Here is a 17,613-nt window from a genome sequence, read left to right as displayed (position 1 = left end):
CCATTTACCAACCTCTTCATCTTCTCCCTCCCCTTCCCAGCCTCTGGAAATCCCCATTCTACTCTCTACCTCCCTGAGATCAACTCTTTTAGCTCCCACATATGGATGAGAACATGTGATATTTGTCTTTCTATGCCTGGCTTATCTCACTTAACATAATGTCCTCCAATTCCATCCATGTTGCTGCAAATGACAGAATTTCATTCTTTTTTATGGCTGAATAATATTCCATTGTGTATATATGCCACGTTTTCTTTATCTGTTGCTGGACACTTAGGTTGATTCCATATCTTTGCTATTGTGAGTACTGCTGCAATAAACATGGGAGTGCAGATATCTCTTTGATATACTGATTCCCTTTCTTTTGGATATATATCCAGTAGTGGGGTTACATTCTCTTTTCAGTTTTTGAGGAACCTCCATACTGTTTTCCCTAATGGCTGTAATAATTTACATTCCCACCAGCAGTGTATGAACATTCCCCTTTCTCAGCATCCTTACCAGCATCTGTTATTTTTTGTCTTTTTGAAAATAGCCATTTTAACTTGGTTGAGATAATATCTCATTGTGGTTTTGATTTACATTTCCCTGGTGACTAGTGATGGTGAGCATTTTTTCATATACTTCTTGGCGATTCGTATGTCTTTTTTTAGAAATGTCTATTCAGATCTTTTGCCCATTATTATTTTTAATTGGGTTATTTGTTTTTTTTTTTTTGCTATTGAATTGTTTGAGTCCCTTATATATTCTGGTTATTAATCCCTTGGAGGATGGATAGTTTGAAAATATTTTCTCCCATTCTGTAGGCTGTCTCTTCACTTTGTTGATTGTTTCCTTTGCTGTGCAGAAGTTTTTAGCAACAACAGGAGCAGCATCAGCCATAAATTTCTCTAGTTGGTCCCACTTCATTCAGAAAGATTTTCTGGAGTAGATAGTTAGGGTCAAAGTTCTTTTGTTCTTCTTCTTTTCAGGCTATAAGGCTCAATGCACATCAAATTATTTTAGCAAAGCTTCTGTTTTGATGCAAAATGTTTCAGCCTTGTCCTCTTAGTTCAACATGGATCAATTAAATATCTCAGTAATTTCAAGGCAGCTCTTTCACAGCTCACTTATTTACCAAAATAATTAAATTTATTAATGCATGTAAAGTATAGAATTGCATATATTGAACAGTCTCAGCTGCTTGGCTTGGTTCATTCATTAATATTAACCATTCTTTCCTATGTGACTATAAGAGTTATTGTCTTTTAAATTTATATTGTGAACACAGCTGAAAAAGACTTCACTTATGGTACATTTTTAAAAAACAGCTTCATCATTATCTAAAAAAACATCCTTACCAAAAAGTATTATTGATTATGAACCATGCCAAGAGAATTTACATAAATTCAGCCACTATAGTCTAGGGATTTACAATAAAGGACTTTACAATTGAAACTAAGTAATGTAAATTCAATAATAATTGTGAAAGTTATCTGTGAAGTGCAACCACACAAATGTATGGTATTGTTATTTTTCAGCATGCATTATAATATTTAAAAATGTAGAAATTGACATAGAGGATGAATGGGCCATTCAGGCTGGGGAAGATGGATGAAAATAGTACTAATAAACATCATCAACTTTCAGTTAGGTAAAAAGGCCCCACAAGTGCTTAGGTTATTAACTGACACTCACCAACCACTTGGTCACGTTGCATCTAATGAGAGTGAGCACTAATGGCTCAAGGAATTGTGAGTCAAATTATGAAGTTTTATTAATATATTTTCTCTACTTGTCTTCAATTATTTAAGTCCAATCGAATTTTCCTCTAAAATTAAAGTCTGGGGCTCAAGCTAATTTATGTTACTAAACATTTAAAAATAAATGTCCTTTCTACATGTACAACATCTGTGAGAAAGAGCATGGTATGTTTCCACAGCACTGTTGTTAAAACACAATTGTTTTCCTAAACTTATTAAGATAATGTTCAATGGAAAGAGCATAACTGGAGTTTTGTCCCTGAACACTGACTGAAACCTGGAAACCTCCAGATTAGCTTCTTCTCTACTCTCCTACCCCTCCACCTCTCTAACTGCATCTTCAGTAGCTGCTGCCAACCTCCCTTTCCCTGTCACCTACCCACTGGCAGGTGAACACAGATAAAACAAAGATCCAAGGTCAAAGTCTGAGTCAATGAAGTGCTGAGGGCCTGGAGTGACAATACATATTCAGCTTCTTGGATAATTGTCACAGAACTGTCCCTAAACCTGGAATGTCAGAGGTCATTCACGAAATAACCCTTCTGGGATCTGGACCTCTGGGACTTATTTTACTTTACTGTGCAGCCTCTGGATGTTACACAGCATTGTTCAGGAGCCAGGTACAGCTAGTGGTGAAAGATGCATGGCGAATAGCCCACTGCTCCTCCCAGCTGGGGTACCTTGGACTTATAGCCGCCAACAGGCCTAGGCACAATCGCCACCTTCTCCCTCTCCTTTATCTTCCCTTGTTCCTTCTCTGTGCTTTTGATCTTCTTTTCCTCTCTGGCTTTATTTTCCTAAACAAAATTTCCTAGCTGCATATCATCTTAAACTGGGAAAACCTCCTACATTTTAATAGAAGAAGTGCTTAACAGATTCAATAACTTATCAGTGGGAATGACCCAGTTTAAAGTAGTTATGAGTATTTGAGGTGGTATGACTTTTTCTTCAAGCAGTAGGTATTGTCTCATTTGAATGGACAATATACACATTTTAATTCCTGAACGTCTGCACTGCTATAGCATGCAGTTATTTCTCAATTATCTGCACAAGAGGCATAGGTCAAATGAATAATTTGAAAATGTTTTGCATTGGAATGTACAATATGATTTTTTTCTCCAGAAGCTTATTTTATTAATTATATTTGGTTTGGGCTTGTATTAAAATAAATATTTCTCTAGAGTACACAACAATCTGCTTCTAAGGAGAGGCAATCTAGAAATAGTTGGGACATGGGCAGAAGCCAAAGGGAAATGAAAAATTTCCAGAAACAGGACACTCAACATTCAGTTGATCATTTATTTGTACCTTGCCATATTTTGAAAAGATTTTGAGGAGGAATAATAGCTACGGTACCAAACTGGGAGCATTATGCCTTTTGATGCCCAAATGTAGGATTCCAGCTCTTTGTCCAATGTAGCATTTTGCTGTCTGATAACAGCAATAGTGAAAATTCACAGATAGCCCACCAAGTATCAAGAACTGCGCTAAATACCTGACATGGTTTAGCTCATTCAGTTTCAAGTTACTTGCTGTCCCTATTTTACAGATGTGGCTTAGAGAGGTTAATTACTTCGCCCAAAGCCACAGAGCTAGCACATGGCAGAAGCATCCCCTGAACCCAGCTTGTGTGGCTCTTATGCCTGTGTTCCTAACACCTCCCTCACCTTCCTAACACTTTGTTGATGAAGGTAAGCTATGCAGCTAGGACTGAACTAGAAAAAAATCTAGAAAAAAATATCTAGGCATTTTTAAAGTGGATCTCAGAGCCTGAAGCACTAAGTCGAATGTGAAGGAAAAAGGCCTTGTTAATATCAGATTATTCCATTTGTTAAAGCAGTTGTATTCATCTTAGCAGGACAGTTTTGAGAAAACAACTGGAACCCCAAACCTTTGATAATTGCCTGGACACACCAGTTCCAGACAAGTGTAAAGTCTTGAGATAACCTTTATATATCCACATGAACTTGGCTTGACCAAAGGACCTGTCTGTAGAACTTCTCACCAGGGTTGTATCTTCCCATTTGCCAATGCTTTCCTTGCCTTGTGTAATGATTTACTTGCTAAATCATGCCTCAAATACAGGTCTTCAATCAGCAATGGTCTGCACCACAGCCCTGGGATGGGAGGCAGCATTTGATGGGCTTGACAACCCACCCTCCTGCATTGCTCAGCTGTCTAGGTGGTAGCCGTCTTGTCACTGACCTCCCAGGTCAACATCCTGGACTTAGCTGCTACTCATCTTCCCCAATTACCTTTACTGAGGACTTAGTGGTATTTGACTGTGACTTTGGGCACAATCTCAGTTTAAGTGTACAACCTTAAAGGAAAATTCCTCAGTTCAAGTTTTTTACCTACACCTGTTTTTCCATTCTGTTGTCCCTTTCCACTCCCCTGTATCTTAGTACTGTCAGAAGCAAAGACCAATAAATATTAAATTTTAGTTCAGAGCAACTAATATCAATGCTTCCTATAGTAGTGAAGTTTTTGGTAGTTACTCAAAACTGTTACAGTCCATTATATGCAGTTTTGTTTTTCAATGGAGGAGAAAAAATGAGCCTAAAGTATTAATAACATGAATCTTCCTGAGCACCAACCCCGCTGCCTTGTGGAAATTACTTCGTAGAAACAATGCACTGCATCTAAATCATGTCAGTTCAGGTCGTTGCTTTGTCAAGAAGGGGCTTAATGCTTGTGTTGACTTACATTATTTTAAAATTGTTTTGAGCCTAAGACTGGTCTACCTAATTGCTTTTTCAATGCATTTGTTAAAGCATCAAGAATATTGTCGACTGTATTTATTTGGGTGGACTGCTGTCATTAAGAAGCAAGGTTGACATTTTTCTCTCTAACCTCTAACTTGATGGTTTTAATATCCAGGCTATTAAATTTACACCAGGAAGTTCTCTAGCAGATAAATTTTTATCAAAGCAATTTAAGCAAACAAAAATAAGGAAAAAGGTAAAACATTTAGTTTTCAGATAACATAGTCTCCAAGGACTGTCCTCTATTTCTGTGATGCTGCACAAGGTTGTTTGAAACTGAAGATGCTATATTTGAGGCTGAATTTTTCTGAAATCAGCTTCTGAATTCAACCCTGAAGTGAATGCTTTGGCTTCAAGTGTGATGTTGATTAACTACTGAAGAAATTTCAATCAGAGGTAAAGAAATTCTAAATTCCCTTTTGTAATTTTATTTTAGAGGGCAAGAGTAACTCCTTGGAGGGGGAAAAAAACAAAATAAAACTGACTTTTCTTCATTTAAAAATATTGTTTTGGTCTTCTCCCCACCCCCAAAGTCCCTGGGTCCTATAAACATTCTTCCTTCATTCAACAGACTTTTATGGGCCATCTACTCCGTCCCAAGTACTGTTCTCTGCACTAGTGAGGATGGTGACCATGTCACAGAAAGACACATCCCTGGAAGATTCTCTCTATCAGTTTGATGATAATTTACCTGGGAAAACTCTGGCTAAAAACTCAAATGTCTTAGGATATTTGTAAAAAATAAAGGTACAGAGGTTTTTTTCTTCTTTGATATGCATTTCAATATGGATTCTATTTGAAGATGCTTTCCCCTTTCTTTTTGGTAAGATTTACAACATGCCCATACCATTTTCAGAGAGCTTGCCTGCTTCTTGTTGGAAGAAAGTCTGACACAAAAGTAAAATTACTGTGCAAGGCTGGGACTTCTGGTGACAGTGTGTTATTTGTGATAGAGAAAATATGCTATTTTTTCATCTGGTAAGATGTGCATTTACTAGAGCATTTATCAAATAATTTGGTTTTCCAATACATTATCAGGAATTAGTGAGATTGGTTATGGACTTAATTATGCTGTTCTAAAAAAATGTTTTTAGTGTGCTCTCAAACATTTTGAAGTGGACCTTTATTATAGTTACCAAATTGTATGAAAGCATATTGCCCTCGTCACATAAGGGTCACAGGTGGAATGTAGCAGGGCTGAAATGAAGAGTAATGGAAAAATCCACTACTTTTGTTTGCTGCTTAAATGTCATGGCTGGGTAAATGGATTTTTCTACTTCCTAGGACTCAGCTTCTACTACATTAGTCTGGCAGCAATTAGAGAGGAGAGGTTGCTCTGCAAATTGGCTTGGCGAACCATGTAGTTCATCTTTTTATTGTGCAAAACAGAAAAAATTGCTTCTAATCAATCCACTTCAACTTTCAGGCTAAAAATTATTTACCATCCTATCAGCTGAAAGTACTGATGAAATGCTCTATTTGAATTAACTGAAGGGAAGAAGTATTTGTATCAATAAGCTGATTGCAATTACAGGGGCACAATCTTGCTACGGAAGCAATAGAGAGACTGCATTATTATTGACGTGTCCTTGCCAAATTGATAATGCTTTTAGGATAATTAATCTATATTTCAAATATAATTGGACTCTTATTAACTAAATCAGAAATGTACCACTTTACAGCTGTAATGCTCAGAAAAGATAGGTTTTCCTTTCAAAAAATTATTAATTTTGAATTTTTTGTAGTCTTTGCATTTGATTTATGTGGTTGATCAATTTCTCTGCTTCGTAATTGCCCTAGGATATAACTAACATTTGAGGTGCTTAGATAAAAGTTTATTATTCTTAATTTTCTCAAAGTGTAGATTGACAGAGAACTGACGTGGGAGTACAGGGAAATTTTACTGATTTCCACTTTGCCCATCAGTACATTTTTAAATGACTTTAAAAAATGAATGCATGAATTACTCTTTTAAATGAAGCATAATAATGAATTTCAGATAGTGTAAATTATAAAAGTAGACTCCTTTAAGCTGTGTCCTAACACAAATGGCTTCATTAGGAGAAAACCTGGTACCAGAAGCCAGGGCTACACAGAAGAGAGAAGAAAGGATGAAAGAGGGAGAGAGTGAGTGTGTGTGTGTGTGCGCGTGTGTGTCTGATGGCAAGTGGTTTAGGAGATTCAGGCAGTCTGTTCTGGGAATTAGGATGTTGTAGGCTGAGAAAACTTAGCTTCATCTGAGGAAAAGAAACTTCATTCACAGCTCCAAATCAGGTAAATACTGTTTGACTTCTCAAAAAACAAAGATTTCCTATGCAACAGAGGCCAAATTTCTGAACAAAAAAACCTTAGCAGAAAGGAACACAAAGTCTGTTGAAACCAAACTTTTTCAACGAGTTCTAATTCTTCTTATTGGCTAAACCAAAAATCATCTAAATTGAAACCAAAAAGAGTCAGTTCTTTTAAAGAGAAAACTCGCTCACCCTTTAAATGTATGTTGATTATACAATGGGGTATTAGGCAATATCTGCAGATAATGTCACGTCTCATTTGGTGTAGAGGTTTAAATTCTAGGCCCTGTTTCAAAAGAAGCCCTTTAACCTTTGTAAAAAAATAAATAGAACCCCATTGGAAAAGCCTCTCCTTTTGTACTCTCTCCCTATTCTCCTTTTGTCCCAAACAGGGGCTACTTAGGAGCTGGCTTATGCCTATAGACAAAGACGAAGAGGCAGCTGGCTTGGCTTTCCTTTGAGTTTGCTCTCCATTACCTGTTCTCAGTTCGCCTCTCATTACCAGGGCCACATAGGTTATTAACACTCAAATAAAGCTCACTACCTCTTGCAAGTTAAGAGGGTTGACCTGAAGTGGATATTGTGTATATGGTGCAAATGAGACTGCCTGAACCACAGCATCCTATTGCTTTAGTCCTCCACTCCCACCTGGGAGGGCCTCGTTAGAAAACGGAAGGGCTAGTATTCAGGAACAAGAAGAGAGGAATGATCAGGGAAGGACTCCCAAGTGCAATGCTTTACGTAGATTTAGGGTTCTCGGGTAACCTCATCCCTGTTTATGGGGAAGGGGGCCCACCTAAAGGATTTTTATGTGGCAGTCCTGCTACCTGCTGGTTGGACCTAAATGTTGGCTTCCAGGCTTTCTCTGTTTTCAAGAATCATTTATATTTTTTGAATTTAGTTCCAAGTGACAACCTGTAAGGATCTCAGTTTCCTGATCACAAGGATGAGAATGTTGGGCTAATGGATGTCTTTTTTGGGTTCCTTCCAGTGTTAACATTTGAAATAATCTGGCAGACATCCCCCACCCATATATCAAGCATATTCCAGGAAACACAAAGTTTGGATAATCAGGACTGAAAAGAAGATTCCCAATCCATGTGGAACACCATAGTACATTCTTTTCTTTAACATTCTCTTTTTAAGGCTGTGTACAGATGGAGTTCAAAGTTTATTTGTATCTAAGTCCGGCCTGCCCAAAGACCTGGTTAGCTCTCCTAAGACGTTTCAGACACAAGCATCCCCTAGGGCAAGGATGTACTGCACATATTCATAAACAAAACTGGTTTCCCACATTAAAAAATGACTGTTCACCCTTATATCTGTGCTCAGATGTTTAGTTTGCTGAGAGCTTTGGGGATATGGGAGGTTTTGTGGGAAAAATGTGCAAAATGTAAAACAAAGATTTTGTGCTGTTCATCTTCTAAGAGAGACTACAACTAACTTCTAGTTGTTTTGTAGGTTCTTTCCTTCCTTCTTTTTTTTCTTCCTTCCTTCCACCTCCTCCCCGCTGCCCCTGACCCCAAAGCATTTCTGGCAGCAAATGCTTAGGAACCTGCAGAGGTCAGAACCTTGGCACAGATCACTGAAAAAAGAGCATAATATTTGCCTTCGGAATTAACTCCCTCTCTCTCCTCCCATTAAAGGCTTACTTTATTTTGTATTTCTCTTGGGTTAATAAAAACATTAAAATAGTTACTAAAATTATTGCCTAGCTCCTGGCATACTCACCAGATGAAACTGGGTGGGGAGAGGCGAGCAGTTGACATTATGATTGACCACAGAGCACAGAAACTGCCCAATAAAGAGAAAGTCTGTTGGCTAGTCCGGTCTGTACACCTGGAAAACTGATAATCACCTTGGTTTCCCCTGCGGTGTCCGGCACCAGGCAGGGGGCTCTGTCAATCACACGGCACCGGAAGCAGGGTCTGGAAACCCGAGGTTCCTGGAAATCCCTGAGGTTATGCCATGCAGTGTCGGGTCTCTGAGGACAAGACGAAGTTTTGAGTCGCCTAATCAGACCTTCTATCGTCTTGCCATTTCCAAGACCAGATCAACGAGGCTGTTCTGCCTGGGCATAAGCGCAGGTTCCTCTGGGCAGACCTGTGGGCTGGAACTTTCTGCAGGGATATTTAGCTACCCAGGCCCAGAAAGAGAAGTGTTCCAGGAATGCCATTCACATGGGGACTCTTGTGCCTTTCCCGCCCCCGACCCTTCTTCTAATGTTAGGGACCCTGAGGGGGGAAGAAGGAAGGAGAGGCGTCCCCTTCCCACCAGGTGCGCGTCTTGGCCAAGGGGTGCATCATCGGCATGAAGCCCCACACGCAGCTACGCAAGAGCTGCTGGAAGAGTCGGGCGCCCTGACACAGCCAGATCCCCTTTTTTTTTTTTTTTTTTGTTAATAGCATTTTTGTTAAAAATGCTACTATATATCGAATGATGACGGAGGGTGGGGCTTGGTTTGGGAGTAAGATGAGCGGGCTTGTTTAGGAAGCTATGACAACCTGAGGTTTATGGATAGTCTTTGCACTCCTTTTTGAAAAGCAGATTCAGAGCCTTCATTCCCTTTTTGTTCCGTTGACACTTTCAATTTTGAACTTCTCATGTATGGTTTTAGACGACGGACATCTTAAATTTAAAAAAAGCACAAAATTCCACACACAAAGAGCATTGGCTCCTCATATATGCAGTTCCCAAATTAACCAACAGCATATGAAAAATATTGGGGAGAACCAATAAAAAATAACAATACAACAATAAGACTAATATAAATAAAAAACAATATGTTTTAACAACTATTTACATAGCATTTACATTGTATTAGGTATTATGAGTAGTTTAGAGATGATTTAAAGTTTATGGGACGATGTGCATAGGTTATATACAAATAGGCCATCATTTCATATAAGGACTTGAGCATCCTTGGATTTTTGTATGGTGGAGAACCTGGAACCGATCCCCCATGGATACCAAGGGACTACTGTGAAAAGATTACATGACATAGTCAATTTAATTTTAAAAACCTTGTAACATTTTTCAAGTTTCCCGATGGCAGCATTTGCAGGATTTTAACCTAATGTCTAACCTAACAAAATACTGTGATACTTCTTGGAGGTAGTTTTACTTTTGAAAAAATTCCTTTTTCCATTTGGTAGGAAATTTCCCAGTGTTTATAAATAAGCTTAATGTTAAGGACAGAAAATTCTGGTGTGTTTAAAATAGTATCGCCCCATTCTATCACATGCTTGGAACCAAATTTATATTATATATGCATATGTGTATATGTATGTGTGCACATATGTACACACATGTATACATATGTATGGATAAATAATCTTAGACTTCTAGAATATTAGGGCTAACTAAATCCTTCGTACCCAACGAGAAACCCAACTCATTCACTCGACAGATGGGCTGATCTCACAACGCAGTTCTTTGTCTTCTTTTTAAGTAGTGGTCCATTTCTGTTCTTTCTGCATTGGAGTGTTTTCTAAGAATTATTTCATGCCAGATCACTTGCATGACGTGCTAGCAGCATATAATGTTTAGGCAACTTCAACTCATGCTTTTACGCATTTAGAATTAAGTTTAACTGCCACATTTCCGTTTTCCAAAGAAACGCATACACAAATCCTGGGTTTAGAATTTGCTTACAGTGTCAACCAAACAGGTGCAAGTGAGTTCTCTTGTTTAAGAGTTGTTTTATTCCTGTTCTTCCCCTGTGTCCGTGGAAAGGGGACACTGGAGTCAGGCTGTTTCCAGTGATTTATGAGGCATTTCAGAACGTATGGGTTTGTGATGGTGGTCATGGGAAAGGCCTGTTTAATAAGAAATCCACAGTGAGTGGAAAGACTTTCTGAGAAGGTTTCTCATTTCTCTACAATTGCTGAGCAAGTCCCAAGGTCTATTTCTGCCTCAGACTCTGGAGACCAGGCAAGAGCTCTTTTGGGAAAGGACTCTTTAGTGCACACACTCATATTTCTCAGGTATTACAAAGATGTGATGCTGCTGAGATTTACACACATGTGAAGGGTAACGGTGGGCATTCAAAATTCCTAAATGTGATTGAATTTTAATAGTAACAGCCACGTGGGTTGTATTTAACTCACGCTAGTTTTGAGCCCTGGGCCTCATGAAGCAAAAACCCTGCAGTTTGTTCGTGAAAATCTTGTTGATGTTCTTATTGTTACAATTAATATTTACAATTTAATTCTAAAAATGAAGATTGCATTGCATATAACTAACAGAGAAAACAATAAAAAATAACAAATTTTTCATTAAATTAGAAAGGATCGTTTTGTTTTCCAAGTTTTTATTCTATTTTCATAATAAAACACTGTGGCCCCAAGTAAAAGTTTTTTTTTCCTAATGTGGCAGTCAATGTGTTAAAATACTGTTCAGCTTCTCTTCTTTACCATGTTATGCCAGTGGATAAAGCTGTTCTGTTGTCAGCTACTCCTTCCTTTCCTGTGCAGCTCCTTAACTGGCTATCGATATTTGTAGGAGAAACAATGGTCAAACTTACAGAGGATCTCTTCTGTTCCAGACCCAGGGATAAATACTTTGCATGCATTATTTAGTTAATATTAGCAACAGTCCTCTGAGCTAGATATTTTCATTTAGAAATGAGCAAATTGAGGCTCAGAGAGGTAAAATATAGGAAATAAAATTGAGAATCACACATAAATCTATCTCACTCCAGAAACTGAGTTCTTAATCTTTCTTTATTAAATCACTTGATTCCAGAGAATTTTAAATGTTCACTTACCTGGTCAAATTAGAGCAATAGCTTTTAGTTATCAACTGTGTTCTAACATGATTTCTTTTTTATTTTGTTATAGCTCTAACATTCGAGGAAAAACAATTTATTTCTGCCATAACAGCAGACATTTGTTTAGTACTTAGTTCATAAACACTGTTCTACACTTGTTCTCACTAATTCTAACATCCATCCTGCAGGGCAGTGTGTAGAAAAGACCCCTAGCCCACCAGCATCAGATTTTGAATTTCCTGGTGTGCTTGTTTAAAAATGCTAACCTCTGGATCCCGCGTGGACTAGGATAAGAATCTAGACAGTCAGACGGAACCTGGGAAACTGCCTTTTAATAAGCTTTCAAGTATGTGAATGAATTAGAAAAAGAAACATTTATTTTGGACTCAAACTTTGATTTCTACACCAGTTTTAGCTCTTTTTAATTGTCTGACTGTAAGCAAGCTGTTTCTGGGGCTGTAGTGAAGATTAAATTAGATGGTGTGTATGAAGACAGTAATGTGAAGAGTATGAGTGATGCTGAAACCTAATGCTTCTTGAGCACTTACTATGTACCAGACATTGTAAAAACTTTGCGTGTATCAATTCATTGACATGTCACAGCAAACTTGTAAGGGAAGCCTGTAATTATGCCCAGTTACAGAAGAGAAGGCTGGAGCACAGAGATTAAGCTGAACCAGGATTTGGTGTCAGGGAGTCTGGCCCCAGGGTTGTGCTCTTCCACTCTGTGCCCAGCTGTCTTTCATAGTAGATATCCACTGACTGACTGTTAATTCCCTTTGGACATGTGATAAAAACAACAGCAACAAAAGCTGACAAAAATACTGGGTGGAAAACAATCAGATCATTTTCCTATTGAGCCAGAATACATAAGCACTATATGGTAAATTTCTCTTTGAGATTATTCATTTAGTCCTGTATCAGGTGCACGTGTTTAGTAAGACCTGGCAGAGATCTGTTTCTATAATCTGATGGCTTGCTTTGTGCAAGGTTACTTAAAATGTGATTCTTGGACTTGTAGCATCAGGATCATCTGGAAGCTTGTTAGGCCAATTCTTGGAGCCCACCCAGACCAATGCAACAGAATCTCTGGGCATGGGGCTTAGAAACCTGTTTAAACAAGCTCTGCAGGTGATACTGATGCACGCTAGTCTCAAAAAACAAAACAAAATAAAAAAAAACCAAACCATTATTGGTTGACATTAGTTAATTACTATTAACTAAACTCCAGACTTTATATTCAGATTTCATCAGTTTTCCCATTAATATGCTTCTTCTGTTCCAGGATACAATCTAGAATACCACATTGTATTTAGCCACCTCTTAATTTTAACCGTTAAAAAATGCTCAAAAACTGAGAAGACACATCATGATGAAACTGTTCCTGGTTGTTCTTGGGGAGTCCTCCACTCAAAGCGATTCCTTTTCTTAGTTCGTAGCTGACTCTGGCCATGTCTTACATTTATTCGTCTATTCCAGCTTGGTTTATTGGCCTCCTAATGTGTTGTGGAGCTGAGGAGTTTATTCCTGCCTTTCCAAGCTGCAGGAAGCCCCCTTTCTTTGGCACATCTTTCAGATTCAACCATAGCCCTCTCTCAGGGACCCCCTCAGGAGGTTTTCTCTCATCCCCAGAGTTCCTTTTCTCAGCCCATATAACCCCTTCCCCAAGCCTCTTGTAACTGCATAAAGTTAAATGTACATGGCTATTAGAGTCCAACTCTATTGGCTGGACATGTTCCTTATGAGAAGTCCAGAGCTGCTTGGATTACAGCTGGGAGTCCCAGTGGTGATGAGAGGGGTGGGAGGGCAAGACTCTCATGCTCTTCTTGTTTCTCTTTTCTGCTCATTTTAAAACTACTGCTGTTGATGTGAATATGATATATCCTTTGTTAGGTCCAAAAAAGCAAAAACCACACCAAAATCAACTAATAACAATAACAACAAAGAAAACACTGTTTGCAAGGGGGTTGATTAAATCATTATTCTTTTTGTCTTTTTACAAAACTTGTTCTTCTATAGAGGAAGATGTCAGACTCCTATTGTACCCTTTGTTCCATTATTTCTGCAGGTCAATCTGAGTCCTTCGCTGATATTTCAGCTGCAGGGTCTGCTCCAGAGCTATAACTTGGTTTCAGGCCGTGTGGTGCATGCCAGACATGAGCTTTGGGGAACACAAACAATGGAGTGCTGGTCCCAGAGGCCCTGAAACTTGTTTTCTTGACCAGTCCCTGATGTCAAGCAGTCTTGTGGTCATTTGCTGCCTGCTCCGACGGTAGAGTGAGGCACGCACAGCTGCTGGACTCCTGGGCCGGATAATGTGCCCGTCTTCCCAGCAAACTAATTAGCCAGGCTAAGGCAGAAGCAGTGTTTCCTCCCAAGTGCTTTCTTGCCTTCAGAAACTTATTATCCTCTCCAGTGTACTCAGCGACTCATGACTTGTCAGCATCGTACAAAATATTATTTCTTCTGTCTACACCGCCACAACGCTTGTGCTCCCACTTACAGTTTACAGTTTCATTGCACGCACACCTAATGCCACCCAGTCACTTGCCAACCCTTACACACATACTCAGACTAGGAGTGTGGAAGATGATAAGACCCACTTGGATTTACATATTTTCTTAACAAGCAACACAGTGTTCTTTGGGGTCACAAGGAGATCTTAAATGAAGCAAATTATTGCTTTGCTCAGAGCGTGATACTGACAGTCCCCAAATTACTATGGCTCAATTTATGATTTTTTGTAATATCGACTTTATGATGGTGTGAAAATGATGCTCATTCAGTAGAAACCGTATTTTGGATTTTGATCTTTCCCCAGGCTAGCAATATGCAGTAGGATACTCTCTCCATGCTAGGCAGCGCCCGCGAACCACAGCTCCCAGTCAGCTCCGCGATCGCCAGTGTAAACAACTGATACTCTATAGTGCACAGTGTCGCCAGATGATTCTGCCCAACTGTAGGCTGATGTTAATGTTCTGAGCATGTTTAAGGTGGGCCAGGCTAAGCTATGGCATTCAGTAGGTTAGGTGTGTTAAATGCATTTTCGATTCATGGTATTTTCAATGTATGATGGGTTTATCTGGACGTTAATACCATCTTAACTCCAGAAGCATCTGTAGAGATTTACAAAGCAGCTGAAAGAAACCCACAGAACTCATCACAAAGACCGCTAGGTAATTAACTGAGCTGTGAACAACAAAGCAAATATGCCAGTCCTTTTTTGCCCACAATTTGGTTAAGTTTTCAAGCCTGGAGGGTTAGATGTGTCCCAGCCCATTTTTCTCTTTCTGTCTGGACTGATTTACTTCCTGAGTATTTCATGTTGTCCTCCCTGTTCTGCAAGCCCAGCTGTCTGCTCTCTCTTTTAATTTCTCTGCACTGCTAAGCAGTTTGCAAGGACATCATTCTCAAGTATGTCATGTCAAGCTACTTCTATTACTCCTGGGACTTGCTGCTCTTGCTCTCATATGGTAGGAGCTCTCTTTCTTTCTTTTCTGTTTGGGTTTTCTCTATGTCCCATGGCGTATTCAATGCAGGCTGGCTGTACCCAGCACGATGCACACAGCAGGCTACTAATAAGCTCATTGAATAAATTCACTGAATGAACGATCTTTTACTTAAGCCTGCAGTCTTTCTCCATGGTCTGCACTGAGTCTTTCTCTGATTTATTTATTCTTTCAGTGGAAGTCAAGTTACTATACTGTCTAAACAAAAATATCAGATATCTTTGATCAAAATCTGCCAAAAGACAAAGATATTAGAAGTTTATAGATGACAACATATGTCTTATTTTTACCTTATAGTAAGTTATGCAACTTTGTATTAATTTTTTGTTTTTCAAACATTTGTCATTTGCTTCCTAACAATTATGAGGCCTGCTGTTTGAAATACACACAAACACGTACAGTTCAATCCTACAGGGCGTCAGGTAGGTTCATATTGGTCAGAAGACACTACACACCCACAAACATTTTAAATTTTAAAGTAAATGTCCAACTTAACCAGCGAAGTATTTATAAGTCTTATTAGAAGTGAGGTCATCACATTGGGTGAGTCCTAGCAGCAAGTCCTAGGAGTAAGAGAAGTGGCTTGACATGACATACTTGAGAACGATGTCCTTGCAAACTGCTTAATAGCACAGAGAAATTCAAAGGGAGAGCAGACAGCTGGGCTTGCAGAACACAGGGGTGCAGCTCATCTCCACACAGCCTCCTGTGAACCCAGCCCTCCTCTGGAGTCGGTGAGGGAAGCACAAGGAGGTTAGGGCTGTGGGTCCTGGCAGGTAGGGTTTTACAAGCCTGAAAAGCTCAATTCTTGTTTTGCCACTGTTCCCTGTTGTCTTATATACAGCACACTGGTTCCCACTCATTCATGGGACTTGCCTGGCTCCTAAATGCATTTAGCTTGTAATCCTTGTTAAATTGTTCCCTGGCCAGAGACTTTGCTTCAACATAGAAAAAGTTTTTTTTTTTTAAGCTTTTGATGTTCACCATATATGGATCATAGAACACTTTCATTTTCATTAAATGTATCCCATATATTTGAGGGATTTGTAATTGCTACCCATACAAATTTTACTGTAGTCAACAAGACTTAGCCTTGTAAATCTCCAGTTTCATCTTTTACCTGGGAGATGGGTTTGAGTATTATAGTTCACACATGGGTTATATTTAACTTTGAGTTAAGAATGGCACTATCCAAAATGGTAGCCGCTAGCCACAGGTGGCTACTGGGCCCTTGAAATGTATTATAGCTAGTCTGAATTGAGATGTGCTGTGTATAAAATACGCACTGGATTTCCAACACTTAGTGCAAAAATAATGTAAGACATCTCATTAATACTTTCTTATATTGAAATAATATGTTTGAGATATTGGGTTAAATACAATATATTATTAAAGTTAATTTCACCTGTTTGGTTTTATTTTTTAATGTGGCTACTAGAAAATTAAAAATTGCATAGGTGGCTTGCATTGTATTTCTGTTAGGCAGGGCTGGGCTAGAAATTAACCAAAATGAATTCCTAACTATGCCAAGTTCATTAAGTTCATAATACTATATGTTGAGTTTGTTTATAACCCTTCTATAAAACCAATAATGAATGACTGCCTCAGTCTCCTGAAAGAGGCCCTTTTCTGGGGTGTGGAGTTAAGGATGACTGGGAATAAATATACTAGGAAGATTTTATATTCAGGCAACAGGTGAGCACCATAGTGCAGAGAGTTGTTGCTTTGATGTGTGGCATGATTTATCACCTCTGCCATTCACACATAATTCTCTACAGGAAGCTGCTGTGCTTCTTTTAAGGTACTTGCTAACACACACACACACAAACACACACACAAACACAGACACAACTATGGTTGGAATCCTCTTTTAGGAGTTCTATTAGCATCTAATGTGAAAATTTCTTTCCAGTGGGAAGTGACCTTGGTGTTCTTTTAAAACCCTAGTGGGCTGTTAGAGATCATTCTTGGTCTCTTTTTTTTCTTGGTACAGAAATTAAGAAGACAGGAAAGTTATGAAGTGAATATTGAAGAGTGTATGAGAAGATAGGAGGCAGATGGTCTATTGGGAAGAGAATAGAAGTCGGAGGGAGACAGGGATTTGCATGTTAGTTCTGCCACTCACCAGCTGTGACTCAGGCAAGCCCATACCCTCTGTGGGTCAGCTTCTTCTGCAAAAGGTGGTGCCAATGTTAAGTACTTTACAGAGTTATGTATCATTCAAAGGAGTGCTTTTTATTTTTATTTTTTTTCAAGAGAGGGAGGCATTTTATTATTATTTTTTGAATGAATTATGCTTCATAAACAGATATGAAAAGGAGAAAGGAAGAAAGCACCTACTTTGCCCAGCTTTGCCAAGCACTGTACTGGGGCAGTTTACACAGCTCCTCGAGTTTGTCTAACAATTCTTGGAGGAAGACTGTTCCCATCAGCTGCCGCATTACAGATGAGGAAACTGAGGGTTTCAGCGCCAGTTCAAAGACCCACGGCAGTTAGCTGGATTTGACACCTGCTTTGCGGCCTCCCAGCTTTCCA

This window comes from Eulemur rufifrons, chromosome 7 (genome assembly GCF_041146395.1).
Source record: "Eulemur rufifrons isolate Redbay chromosome 7, OSU_ERuf_1, whole genome shotgun sequence".
Lineage (NCBI taxonomy): Eukaryota > Metazoa > Chordata > Mammalia > Primates > Lemuridae > Eulemur > Eulemur rufifrons.
The sequence above is the reverse complement of the archived record's forward strand: the minus strand, read 5'-3'. Positions refer to the sequence as shown.